Below are 14,701 nucleotides of genomic sequence, written 5' to 3' on the forward strand. Positions count from 1 at the left end.
GCGGGCGGGCCTGTGCCGTGGGGGCACTCTTTCCCTTCCACCTCCACCACGGTCTCCACCATGGCGGAGGCGGAAGAGACTCCCTCCACTGCGCATGCGTGGGAAGCTCTCAACGGCGCTTACGCTCCCGCGTATGCGCCGCCCGGAGATGTCATTTTCGCGCCAGCTGGAGGGGCACCAAAGGCCTTTTCCGCAAGCTGGTGGGGTGGAAATTCGTCCGGCGCCGGACTAGCCCCTCAATGTTGGGGCTCAGCCCCCAAAGATGCGGAGCATTCCGCACCTTTGGGGCGGCGCGCTGCCCGTCTGATTTGCGCCATTTTGGGCGCCAGTCGGCGGACATCGCGCCATTTCCGGAGAATTACGCCCCTGATCTGCCAATCCTAATCTCGATGATGTGGAGATGCCGCCGTTGGACTGGGGTGAGCACAGTACGAAGTCTTACAACACCAGGTTAAAGTCCAACAGGTTTGTTTCGATGTCACTAGCTTTCGGAGCGCTGCTCCTTCCTCAGGTGAATGCAGAGGTCTGTTCCAGAAACACATATATAGACAAATTCAAAGATGCCAAACAATGCTAGGAATGCGAGCATTAGCAGGTGATTAAATCTTTACAGATCCAGAGATGGGGTAACCCCAGGTTAAAGAGGTGTGAATTGTAGCAAGCCAGGACAGTTGGTAGGATTTCGCAGGCCAGATGGTGGGGGATGAATGTAATGCAACATGAATCCCAGGTCCCGGATGAGGCCGCACTCATGTGTGCGGAACTTGGCTATAAGTTTCTGCTCGGCGATTCTGCGTTGTCGCGGGTCCTGAAGGCCGCCTTGGTTCCAAGTTCCATCCAACCATCAGACTCACCATGGACTACTCTCCAAAATCAGTTGCATTCTTGGACACACTCGTCTCCATCAAGGACGGTCACCTCAGCACTTCGCTTTACCGCAAACCCACGGATAACCTCATGATGCTCCACTTCTCCAGCTTCCACCCTAAACACATTAAAGAAGCCATCCCCTATGGACAAGCGCTCCGTATACACAGGATCTGCTCAGATGAGGAGGAGCGTAACAGAGATCTACAGACGTTGAAAGATGCCCTCGTACGAACGGGATATGGCACTCGACTCATCGATCGACAGCTCCAACGCGCCACAGCGAAAAACCGCACCAACCTCCTCAGAAGACAAACATGGGACACAACCGACAGAATACCCTTCGTCGTCCAGTACTTCCCCGGAGCGGAGAAACTACGTCATCTTCTTCACAGCCTTCAACACGTCATTGATGAAGATGAACATCTTGCCAAGGTCATCCCCACACCCCCACTATTTGCCTTCAAACAACCGCGCAACCTCAAACGAACCATTGTTTGCAGCAAACTACCCAGTCTTCAGAACAGTGACCACGACACCACACAACCCTGTCATGGCAATCTCTGCAAGACGTGCCAGATCATCGACATGGATACCACTATTACACGTGAGAACACCACCCACCAGGTACGCGGTACATACTCGTGCGACTCGGCCAACGTTGTCTACCTCATACGCTGCAGGAAAGGATGTCCTGAAGCGTGGTACATTGGCGAGACCATGCAGACGCTGCGACAACGAATGAACGGACATCGCGCAACAATCACCAGGCAGGAATGTTCCCTTCCAGTCGGGGAACACTTCAGCAGTCAAGGGCATTCAGCCTCTGATCTCCGGGTAAGCGTTCTCCAAGGCGGCCTTCAGGACCCGCGACAACGCAGAATCGCCGAGCAGAAACTTATAGCCAAGTTCCGCACACATGAGTGCGGCCTCAACCGGGACCTGGGATTCACGTCGCATTACATTCATCCCCCACCATCTGGCCTGCGAAATCCTACCAACTGTCCTGGCTTGGTACAATTCACACCTCTTTAACCTGGGGTTACTCCATCTCTGGATCTGTAAAGATTTAATCACCTGCTAATGCTCGCATTCCTAGCATTGTTTGGCATCTTTGAATTTGTCTATATATATGTTTCTGGAACAGACCTCTGCATTCACCTGAGGAAGGAGCAGCGCTCCGAAAGCTAGTGACATCGAAACAAACCTGTTGGACTTTTACCTGGTGTTGTAAGACTTCGTACAATCCTAATCTCATTTGCCAGCACTTGGCCCACAGCCTGTTAAGATGTGCCAAATACTCATCCAGGTACTTTGTAAAGGATGTGAGGTAACCTGCCTCTACCACCCTCCCAGGCAACGAGTTCCAGACCCTCACCACCCTCTGGGTAAAAAGGTTTCCCCTCAAAATCCCCGCTGAACCTCCCACCCCTGAACTTGTACTTGTGTCCCCTCGTAACTGACCCTTCAACTATGAGTGTGTGTGGGGAGTGTAATATGTGTGCAGCTGGGATGAGTATGTGTGGGGAGTGTAATGTGTGTGTGCGGCTGGGATGAGTGTGTGTGGGGCGTTTAATGTGTGTGTGCGAGGCTGGGAGCAGCTGTTTCCCTATCCCCTGTCCGTGCCCCTCATAATCTTGCACACCTCGATCAGGTTGCACCTTATTCATCTCTTATTATTCACCTTAATCTTCTCTGCTCCAGTGAAAATAACCCAAGCCTATCCAACCATTCTTCATAAATAAAATGTTCCATCCCAGGCAATATCCTGGTGAAATGCCTCTGCACCCGCTCCAGTGCAATCACATCCTTCCTATAATGTGGGGACCAGGGGCGACATTCTCCGACCCCCTGCCGGGTCAGAGAATTGTCGGGGGCTGGCGTGAATCCCGCCCCCGCCGGTTGCCGAAGTCTCCGGCACCGGAGATTCGGTGGGGGCGGGAATCGCGCCGCGCCGGTTGGCGGGCCCCTCCGCTCGATTCTCCGGCCTGGATGGGCCAAAGTCCCGCCGATAAATTGCCTGTCCCCCCGGCGTAAATTAAATCGCCTACCTTACCGGCGGGACAAGGCGGCGTGGGCGGGCTCCGGGGTCCTGGGGGGGGCGCGGGGCGATCTGGCCCTGGGGGGTGCCCCCACGGTGGCCTGGCCAGCGATCGGGGCCCACCGATCCGCGGGTGGGCCTGTGCCGTGGGGGCACTCTTTCCCTTCCGCCTCCGCCACGGTCTCCACCATGGCGGAGGCAGAAGAGACTCCCTCCACTGCGTATGCGTGGGAAGCTGTCAGCGGCCGCTGACGCTCACGCGCATGCGCCGCCCCGAGATGTCATTTCCGCGCCAGCTGGCGGGGCAACAAAGGCCTTTTCCGCCAGCTGGCGGGGCGGAAATTCCTCCGCCGTCAGCCTAGCCCCTCAATGTTGGAGCATTCCGCACCTTTGGGGCGGCGCGATGCCCGTCTGATTGGCGCCGTTTTGGGCGCCAGTCGGCAGACATAGCGCCGTTTCCGGAGAACTTCTCCCCAGAACTGCACACAGTACTCCACAGTACTATGGTGGCCTCACCAAAGTTCTATATAACTCCAACATGACTTCCTTGCTTTTGTAATGTATTGATAAAGGCAAGTGTACTATATGCCTTTTTCACCACCCAATTAACCTGCCCTTCTGCCTTCAGAGATCTATTTATAAACACACCAAGATCTCTTTGTTTCTCAGGACTCCCCAGTGTGGTGCCATTCATTGAATACCTCCTTGTCAAATTGCTCCTTCCAAAGTGTAACACCTCACATTTTTCAGGATTAAATTCCATCTGCTACCTTTCTGCCCATTTGACAGAAAATATATCTTCCCATAATTCAATACTCTCAGTCTCACTGTTAACCACCAGACCAATCTTTGTGTCATCGGCAGACTTACTGATCCTACCCCCAACATAGTCATCCAAGTCATTTACATAAGTGACAAACAATAGGGAACCAGCACTGATCTCTGTGGTACATCACTGGACACTGGCTTCCAGTTACTAAAGCAGCCGTCTGTCATCACCCTCCGTCTCCTGCAGCTCAGCCAGCTTTGAATCCAGCATATCACGTTCCCCTGTATCCCATGTGCATTTGCCTTCTTTATAAACCTCCCATATGGTACCTTGTCAAATGCTTTACTGAAACCCGTGTGAACTATATCAACTGCACTACCTCATCTGCACACTTAGTCACGTGCTCAAAAAAAATCAATCAAATTTGTTAGGCATGACCCCCCTCTGACAAAGCCTTGCTGACTATTCCTGATCAAACCTTGCCTCCCCAAGTGGAGACAGATTCTCTCCTTTAGAATTTTCTCCATTAGTTTCCCCACCACTGACGTGAGACTCACTGGAATGTAGTTTCCTGGTTTATCCTACAGCCTTTCCTAAATAGTGGGACTACATTCGTAGTTCTCCAGTCCTCAGACACCTCTCCCGTGGCCGAGAAGAATTAAAAATTTGGATCAGAGCCCCTGCGATCTCCTCCCTCGCCTCCCACAGCAACCTGGGACACAATTCGTCCGGAACTGGAGATTACTCCACTTTTAAGCCTGCCAAACCTCCAATACCATGTACCTCCCTATGATAATTTGCTCAACAACCTCACAGTCTCAACCCCAAGTTCCATATCTTCTTCCTCATTCTCTTAGGTGAAGACAGGTGTGAAATATTATTTTAACACTCTACCAATGTCCTCTGGCTCCACCCACAGATGCCCCTCTTGGTTCCTAATGGGCCCTACCTTTTCCCGAGTTATCCTCCTCCCCTGATATACTCATAGAATATTGTGGGATTGTCCCTACTTTTACTACCTAGAGATTTCTCACATCCCCTCTTTGCTCTCTTAATTGCTTTCTTAATCTCCATCCTGCACTTTCTGTACTCCACTAATGCCTCTGTTGATTTGCTCCCCTTGTACTTACTAAAAGCCTCTCTCTTCCTTCTCATTGTATCCTGAATATCTCTGGCCATTCATGGTTCTCTGGGCTTGTTACTCCTTCCTATTACCCTAGAGGGAACATTTTGGGCCTGTACCCTCCCCATTTCCTCTTTGAACACCCCCCACTGCTCTCCTGTAGATCTCCCCACCAGTCTACCTTGGCCATAACCTGCGTTACTTTACGAAAGTCTGCTTTCCCCCAATCCAAGATCTTTTTCTGCAATTTGTCTCTTTCCTTGTCCATGACAAACTTAAATCATAGAATTTACAGTGCAGAAAGAGACCATTCGGCCCATCAAGTCTGCACTGGCCCTTAGAAAGAGCACCCTACCTAAGCCCAGAACTCAACCCTATTCCCCATAACCTAGCAACCCAACTAACCTTTTTTTCTGAATACTAATAAGGGCAATTTAGCATGGCCAATCCACCTAACTGCACATCTTTGGACTGTGGGAGGAAACTGGAGCACCCGGAGGAAACCCACGCAGTCACGGGGAGAACATGCAGACTCCGCACAGAGAGTGACCGAAGCCAGGAATCGAACCTGGGACCCTGGAGCTGTGAAGCAACTGTGCTAACCAATGTGCCACCGTGCCTCCCTGGTTAAATAGAACCATGTTCTCACTAAAATGCTCCCCCACCATCACATCAATCACCTGTCTGGCTTCATTAACTTGCTGTAACTTGGCGGATGGGAGGCAGGGCACAGAACAGACAGTGTTGCATCGATTTCCCATTGCACACTCTACATGATTGCTGGGCACGTCATATAACAGGCAACAAGATATATTCCGCCTGCTTTGCATTTCCACGCATGTCAGTCTCCAACCTCTGTAGTCATGCTGGAAATTCCTTGATGCATGTCATTGCCTAAAGATGTTGACCTCCATGATAAACAACACCATTTCCACTCAACTAATAAAATTATAAGCAATAAATTATTCGTTTCACCCTTCAATTTTAATTTTAGGCCACCTGCACCTCAGAACTGAGGTGAGACTCAAAGTTCCCCTGGTTGGCTTGACCTCCACGAGCCTCCTCAATCATCCGTTAAGAATGTTTTTTCTAAGGCAAGATGTTGCAGATGAATGAAGGAAAATGTGCGTTATGTGTCTTCCACTGCTATTGAGGGAAGGTTGAGCATGTGCACATTTGAGTTTGGAAGAATGAGAACTGATCTTAGCGAAACATATACGATTCTGAAGGGGGTTTGACAGGATAGAAGCTAAAAGGATGTTTGCCCTTCTGTGGCAATCCCAAATGAGGGGAAACCATTTCAGAATAAGGGGCAGGATTCTCCGACCCCCCACCGGGTTGGAGAATCGTCGGGGGGGGGGGGGGCGTGAATCCCGCCCCCGCCGGCCGTCAAATTCTCTGCAGGCGGGCCTGTGCTGTGGGGGAACTCTTTTACTACGTGTCGGCCGTGTAGGTCTCCGCGATGGCCGACACGTAGGTGACCACCCCCCTGCGCATGCGCGGGGATGACGTCAGCAGTCGCTGACGCTCCCGCGCATGCGCGGACTTCCGCCGGCCGGCGAAGTCCCTTCGGCGCCAAAGGCCTTCCACGCCAGCCGGCGGAACGGCAACCACTCCGGCATGGGCCTAGCCCCTAAAGGTGAGGGCTTGGCCCCTAATGGTGCGGAGAAATCCGCACCTTTGGGGCGGCCCGACGCCGGAGTGGTTCACGCCACTCCATCCCGCCGGGACCCCCCGCCCCACCGGGTAGGGGAGAATCCCAGTCAAGGTGTCTCCCATTTAAGACAGAGGCAAGGAGAAACTTCTTCCACCAGAGGGTCACTAAATTTTGGAACTCTTCTTCTCCGGAGAGCAGTGGAGGCTGGGTCATTGAATGTATCGAAGATTGAGTTGCACAGAGTTTTGATCTACATGGGGTCAAGGGTTATGACGGGCAATGCAGGAATATGGCGTTAAGGTCGCAATTAGATCAACCATGACCTTTTTGAAAGATGGAACAGCCAAATGATCTACTCCTATTCTTTTTTTTCTTCTGTTTTGATGTTCAAGGTCCAACTTTTACCCTTCCTCCCCCCGTCTCTGCCCTTGGCTCCTTTGCATGGTGAGAACCTGGTGTGTCCCAACCTTTGCCAGCTAGTGAGCCGTGAGAAATTTGGCAGAGGATCTTGAGACGGGCAGCACGGTAGCCTTGTGGATAGCACAATTGCTTCACAGCTCCAGGGTCCCAGGTTCGATTCTGGCTTGGGTCACTGTCTGTGCGGAGTCTGCACATCCTCCCCGTGTGTGCGTGGGTTTCCTCCGGGTGCTCCGGTTTCCTCCCACAGTCCAAAGATGTGCAGGTTAGGTGGATTGGCCATGATAAATTGCCCTTAGTGTCCAAAATTGCCCTTAGTGTTGGGTGGGATTACTGGGATATGGGGATAGGGTGGCGGTGTTGACATTGGGTAGGGTGCTCTTTCCAAGAGCCGGTGCAGACTCGATGGGCCGAATGGCCTCCTTCTGCACTGTAAATTCTATGATAATCTATGAGAAAAAAGTAGTAATGGGCTCCAGTTGGTAAGGATCTTGCAGTAACCTCCTCTCCATCCAGTCCAGTCCCTCAACGCTTACTGCTGACCCATGAGGAAAACAAAAACAGTAAAATGGGGAAATAAAAATACTGGCCTGAACTGGTCTCGCAAACTTTAAAATGGAACACCAATAAACTGGTGAAATGAGAACACTGGTGAGAAGGTTTTTCTCTTTCTGGGACATTCCCAGCCTTTGGAGGGTCATAACTTTTGATCTTTGGGATGCTTCCATCTATTTAAGGAATTATGGTGGTGTAGTGGCACCCCTTTATCCAGATTGGTTTAGATTCAGAGGGACAGGTGGAAGCTGTGTTCCCCGGGTCTCTCGGAATATAGGCCTGCCCTCTTCAATCTATAACCATACAAAAAAAAGATCTTGCATTTATGTCGTGCCCACACAACCACAGGACATCCCAAAGTACTTTGCAGCCAATGAACAACTTGAAGTGTTGTCACTGGTGCAATGTGCAGCAGCACAGCAAGATCCCACAGAAATGTTATCATGACCAGATAGTCTAAATTAGGGGTGTTGGTTGAGGGACACATGTTGGCCCAAGGTGCCAGAAGGATTATCCCTGCTCTTCTAAACAGTCATGGGGTCTTTTCTATCAATCTGAGAGGGCTGATGGGACCTGAGTTTAACATCTCATCAGCAAGGAGAGGATTAAGTGCTCCATCCGAACTTCATGAAGGCCCCGCCTTCTCAAACCTTGCCCCTCGCCTGAGGTGTGGTGATCCTCCAGTTAAGTCGCCACCAGTCAGCTCTCCCCCTCAAAGGGGAAAGCAGCCTATGGTCATCTCTGACTATGGCGACTTGAATTTACTGGAGCATCAGGTTAAATTGGGTATTCAAATCTCCGGGCTGGGGCTTGAACCTACCACCTTCTGACTGTGAACTAGGCCTGACTGAGATACACGTTATTCTCTTACTGGCTCTTAGGTACAATTGATTTGATTGTTGATATAGCACGACTGTGTAAGCACGTCTATTTTTTCTATTTATTTGCTCTCCCACCCCCCTCAGAGAAGAAGCTGATTTCTTCACAATAAAAACAACAGATTTAAACCTCTCCAACTGAGGCAAAATTAACTTTGTCTGCCCTGACTCACAAGCTATTGAAAAGCACTCGACTTTATTGAATTGAGAAGCAGGTTCCTAGCTGAGTCACATACGAGACATTATGCAGCTGCAGAGCTTGTTGCAGACTCAGTGGGCTGAAATCGGACGGTCTGCTCCTTTAACTCGTTTGCTTTCTGGTATCTGAAAACCCATACCTGGTCCACTCGCTTCTCCCTCCTTCCCCCAGGCCTGGGCTCATGTCAGGTGGAGCGTAGGTCCGGTCCACCTGATCGCTCCTGGCCCTGCTGATCTCTGAGGCCAGGTTGTTCGCATAGACCCATAATTTCTCACCGACAGGCCTGCACCTGGTCATGGGGATGGAAATCCAATTCTTGCCTGAGAGGCCTTGTTGACCTCTGGATGGGCCGGGTACTCTCCGCTATTGAGAAACACGAGAGAGCCTCTGACTCTGGTCTCTGTACTGCTGGTCAGGAAAGAGGAAACCAATTGCTATCTTTCTCACATCCTCTGATCTTAAACCGTACAAATTAAAATAAGAAATAGAGCAGTAGATCGGACATCTCTTCGAACCTGCTCTACAGTTCAGTAAGATCATGGTTGACCTTTGACCTGAACACTTTTCCATCTGATTCCCATTTACCTTAATTCCCATCAAATCAAAAAATCTGTTGATCACAGCCTGGAGCGTTCTTCAGGATTGAACATTGACAGCTCTCTGGGGTAGATAATTTGAAAGATTAATGACCCCCTCCTCCCCCGGAAGACGCTCCTCATCTCATCCAAACTTGCAATGAAGGCCAGCAGACCATTTCTAATTGCCTACTCTTCCTGCATGTTAACTTTCCAATTTCTATACCCTGTTTCAATCTGCTTCTGCCAGCCAACCCAACTCCACACGTACAGCGTTTCCTCTCACTTCAGGAAATCTACAGGAACATTGTAAGGTTAGGAAGCTAGAGACTTTCTTCCTTGTTCCTAATGCCTGACCATTCCCTGGATAAACATGGCAGGAAGATCTGTCCCTGGATTTTGTTATCTCCTTCAGGCCTTGCAATTATTCATGTTATGAGGGGGCTACTTAGATTCACACGTGTAGTCCACTTGGACACTACTCTTGGAACAATAAGAACTTACACCATATAGCGCCTTTGGTTTTGTTTATTGTCACGTGTACCGAGATACAGTGAAAAGTATTTTTCTGCGAGCAGCTCATTCATTAAGTATCTGAAAAGAAAAGGAAATAAAATAAAATACATAATAGGGCAACACAAGGTAAAAGATGAGAACAAGTACAAGATAAATAAAAAGAGGATCTGTTAGGGAGAGCTCGCAGAGAGTCGCCTCGCCCCTGAAGGTGCGGAGGATTCCGCACTTTTGGGGCAGCCTGACGCCGGAGTGGTTCACGCCACTCCTCGGCGCCGGAGTTGTCCGCCCCACCGATTCCCGCAGAATCCCGCTCCTCATCTCTGGAATCAACCCAGTGAACCTCCTCTAAACTGCCTCCAATACAACTACAACCCTCCTCAAATAAGGGGACCAAAGTTGTGCACAATACTCCAATTGCAGTCTCACCAGTGCCTTGTGTAGTTGCAACAACACTTCCCTACTTTTATACTCCATTAGCTATAAAGACCGAAATTCTATTTGCCTTCCTTATTACCTGCTGTACCTGCATGCTAGTTTTCTGCAATTCATGCATGAGGACACCCAGGTCCCTCTGAATCAAAGCACTCTGAATGTTTCTTTCCATTTAAAAAATAAGTTGCCTTTCCATTTTTCCAACCAAAATGGACAATCTAACACTTAAACACCACCTGCCAGATTTTGGCCCACTCACCTAACTTATCTATATGCATTTGTAAATTTCTTATTTCCTCATTGCAACTTACTATCTCACCACCTTTTTAGTCTCATCTGCAAATTTGAATATAGTACCTTCTATCCCGACATCCAAGTCAGTAATACATATTGTAAATAGTTGGGGCCTAAGGACCGAACCCTTGGCACCTCACGAGTTACATCTTACCAACTGGAAAAAGATCTATTTATCCCGACTCTGCCTTCTGTCAGTTCGGCAGTCTACTATCCAGGCTAATAAATTATCCCAAACCCCTCGTGTATTAACCTTTTCTGCGGCACCTTATCAAATGCCTTCTGCAAGTCTAGGTATACTGCATCTACAGGACCCCCAGTATCCATTTGGTTTGTTACATCTTCGAAGAACTGGAGAAAATTAGTCAAACACGATTTACCTTCATAAAATCACGCTGCCTCTGATGGATTGTGTTTTGACTTTTCAAATGTCCTGTTATTCCTTACTTAATAATGGATTCTAACAATTTCCCAATGACAGACGTTAAATTAACTGGTCTATAGTTTTCTACTTTCTGCCTCCCTCCCTTTTTGAATAAGGGCGTTACATTCGTATTTTCCAGTCTACCGGAACCTCTCCCCCATCCAAGGAATTTGGGAATATTATAACCAATGTATCAATGAAGCAGTTTAGACTCCTCGTTTAAACTCCCTCAAGTTTAGAAGAATGAGCGGAGATCTAATTGAGGAAAAAACTAATGCAGCAATTGTTAGCACTGCTGCCTCACAGAGACAGGGATCCGGGTTCAATTTCAGCCTTGGGTGACTGTCCGTGTGGAGTTTGGATTTCTCCCCGTGTCTCCGTGGGTTTCCTCCTGGTGTTCTGGTTTCCTCCCACAGTCCAAAGGTGTGCCGGTTAGGTGGATTGGCCATACTAAATTGCCCCGTTGTGTCCAAAAGGTTAGGTGAGGTTACTGAGTTATGGGGATAGGATGAGGGCCTGATCCTAGGTCAGGTGCTCATAGAGGATGGGCTGAATGGAATCTTTCTGCACTGTTGTTATCTTTAACTTCCATGCTTATCCCTCTCTTACACTGTTTCTTCCTCTCTAGACTCCATTTTAGTTGTGTGGATTTTTAGAAAAATTCATTTTATGGGTTGTGGACATCGCTGGTTAGGCCAGCATTTATTGTCCATTTCTAGTTGCCCTTCAGAAGATGGTGGTGAGTTGCCTTCTTGAACCGCAGCAGTCCCTGAGGCGTAGGTACACTGCCACTGCTCATCAACTGTCCTACCTTTTAGCCTTACTTCCCAATGTTCTAGGGCCAAATCTATTCTCATACCGATATAATTACCTTTGTTTAACTCCATAATGAGAGTGTGGGACTCCAGTTTTGCGCCCTCAAACTGAATGTGAAATTCTGTCATGCTGTGATCACTCTTGCTGAGAGGATCCTTAACTCTGAGGTCATTAATTAATCCCTCCTCATTACACAATATTAAATCCAGAATAGCCTGCTCCCTGTTTATTTCCACAACATTTCCCATGAAACAATCTCTTATATATTCATTTAACTCTCCCTCAAGGATACCTTTGCTAATTTGATTAATCCACACTATATGCATATTAAAATCACCGATAATTATTGATGTACTTTTCTTACAAGCCTCCAATATTTTCTGGTTTATACTTTGCCTCACTTCAGAACTCCTCTTTGGGCACCTATAGATTACTCCCACCAGGATTTATTTCCTTTGCTATTTTTTATTTCTACCCAGGCTGTCTTGATCTCCAGTGCCTATATCGTTTCTTACTACAGCACTGATTCCCTTCCTTTACTAGCAAAGCTACATCTTCTCCTTTTTCTTTCTGTCTATCCTTCCAAAAAACTGAGTACCCTTGAATATTCAACTCCCAGACCTGGTCTCCTTGCAACCATGTCTCGGTAATTGCAACCAAATCATAGCTCTTGGGGCTAAAGGTATCAAGGGATATGGGGGGAAGGCGGGGTCACGGTACTGAACTTGATGATCAGCCATGATCATAATGTATGGCAGAGTAGGCTCTATTTGCGCTGTTAACTCAACAATTTTGTTCCAAATGATTTAAGCATTTTTGACCTTTTATCAAATTTCCCTACTCTTGTCTGATTCCTTGGTTCAGTATGACGTACACATGTTCTATTCCTTCCTTTTATTTTCTGGTAACAATCCACCTCATCATTAACCTGTACTTACCTTCTCCGTTAACGTTGATTTTCTAATTTCCATGCAACTGCTTTCTCCCCATTACAACAGTGACTACATTTCAAACTTGTTTCACTGGCTGTAAAGCACTTTGGGGCATCTGATGATTATGAAAGGTGTTATATGAATGCAAGTCTTTATTTTACTTTATATGAGCAAAAGCTTGATCAAAGAAGCCACTTTAAGGGGAGTCTGAAGGAGGGGGGGGGGAGATGGGGAGGTGGAGAGGATTAATAAGAACATAAGAACGTAAGAACTAGGAGCAGGAGTAGGCCATCTGGCCCCTCGAGCCTGCTCCGTCATTACATGAGACCATGGCTGATCTTTTGTGGACTCAGCTCCACTTTCCGACTCGAACACCATAACCCTTAATCCCCTTATTCTTCAAAAAGCTATCTATCTTTATCTTAAAAACATTTAATGAAGGAGCCTCAACTGCTTCACTGGGCAAGAAATTCCATAGACAACAACCATTTGGGTGAAGAAGTTCCTCCTAAACTCAGTCCTAAATCTACTTCCCCTTATTTGAGGCTATGCCCCCTAGTTCTGCTTTCACCCGCCAGTGGAAAAAACCTGCCCGCATCTATCCTATCTATTCCCTTCATAATTTTATATGTTTCTGTAAGATCTCCCCTCATCCTTCTAAATTCCAACGAGTACAATCCCAGTCTACTCAACCTCTCCTCATAATCCAACCCCCTCAACTCTGGGATTAACCTAGTGAATCTCCTCTGCATACCCTCCAGCGCCAGTACGTCCCTTCTCAAGTAAGGAGACCAAAACTGAACACAATACTCCAGGTGTGGCCTCACTAACACCTTATACAATTGCAGCATAACCTCCCTAGTCTTAAACGCCATCCCTCTAGCATTGAAGGACAAAATTACAGAGCTTTATGCCCAGGCAACAGTGAGCTGTTTAAAATCAGGAATGCACCACGTGTCCAGAATTGGAGAGGTGCCGACATCTCAGAGAGTTTTTGAGGACTGGAAGGGACGTGGAGAAAGGAATGAGGCCATGAAAAGATCTGAAATTCTCAGTGAGAATTTAATGGCGTTGCTGGATCAGGAGTCAATCAGTCAGCGCACACAGTGGTGATGGACGAACAAGGCTTGGTGCCAGTTAGGTTACAGGCTACAGAGTTTTGGACGTGTTCAAGTTTATGGAAGCTGCAAGATAGGACACCAGCCAGAATTGCTTTGGAATGAATAATTTGGTAACGAAAAAGGGATGGATGATGTTTGGTGGCACAACAGGCAATGCAATCAGACTCTCACCTCGGGCTTGAATAGCACTCCAACGCTATGCATACTGGCTCAATTTAATTTTTTAGGAATTAGAGATTCTTGTTGGGTAAAGATATCAAGGGATTTAGAACTAAAGGTAGCAAAGTGAAGCTGCAGTGCAGATTAGCCACAATCGAATTGAATGGTGAAACAGGATTAATGAACTGAATTGTCTACTTCTGCTCCATTATTTCTGTGGAGAGATGCTTATACATTTATTTTGATGTGGTTAAGACTGTTATTAAATAGGGAGAAAAGAATTACATTCAGATACATTAAGCAATCGCATACGAATATTCATACATAAATTTCAGGTCTGGTTTTCTCTTCCTTTCACAAACTTCAGGCTATAAGAGCCCATGTTAAAAGTCATGTGCACAATCAATTCCAGCCCAATTGACCTGGAGTTGCAATACAATTGAAATTAACAGATTAATTCTTAGAAAATAGCCGAACCCTCTGCCTTTGGTCTGCCCAATAACTACAGTCACCAGATTTGTAAATTTAAGCACAATTAATTTTTATTAATAACAAAAACTATGAGTAAATAGACAGAAAATACAGCTGGTTAACTAATATCTAGTTCCTAACATTCCTCTTTAACTGTCCCACCCTCTACACACACAAGACAGACAAACACAGAGGGGAAAGAGGAGTGTGAAGAAAAATAAAAAGAATAAAAGTCTGTTTCAGATGGACATCTTCCAGGGGCTGGTTTAGCACAGGGCTAAATCTCTGGCTTTGAAAGCAGACCAAGGCAGGCTAGCAGCACAGTTCAATTCCCTTCCCAGCCTCCCCGAACAGGCGCCGGAATATGGCGACTAGGGGCCTTTCATAGTAACTTCATTTGAAGGCTACTTGTGACAATAAGCGATTTTCATTTCAATTTTCATTTCAGTACACCT

The 14,701-nt window shown here is 47.5% G+C and overlaps 1 protein-coding gene across 1 annotated transcript in view; it reads left to right on the forward strand.

The window, feature by feature from the left end:
* The window catches only part of LOC140409300 (dedicator of cytokinesis protein 2-like), a 1,572,852-nt gene that overhangs the window by 355,841 nt on the left and 1,202,310 nt on the right, over nt 1-14,701 (forward strand). The gene's annotated exons all lie outside the window — the stretch shown is intronic.

The sequence above is a fragment of the Scyliorhinus torazame genome, chromosome 3 (assembly GCF_047496885.1).
Source record: "Scyliorhinus torazame isolate Kashiwa2021f chromosome 3, sScyTor2.1, whole genome shotgun sequence".
NCBI lineage: Eukaryota > Metazoa > Chordata > Chondrichthyes > Carcharhiniformes > Scyliorhinidae > Scyliorhinus > Scyliorhinus torazame.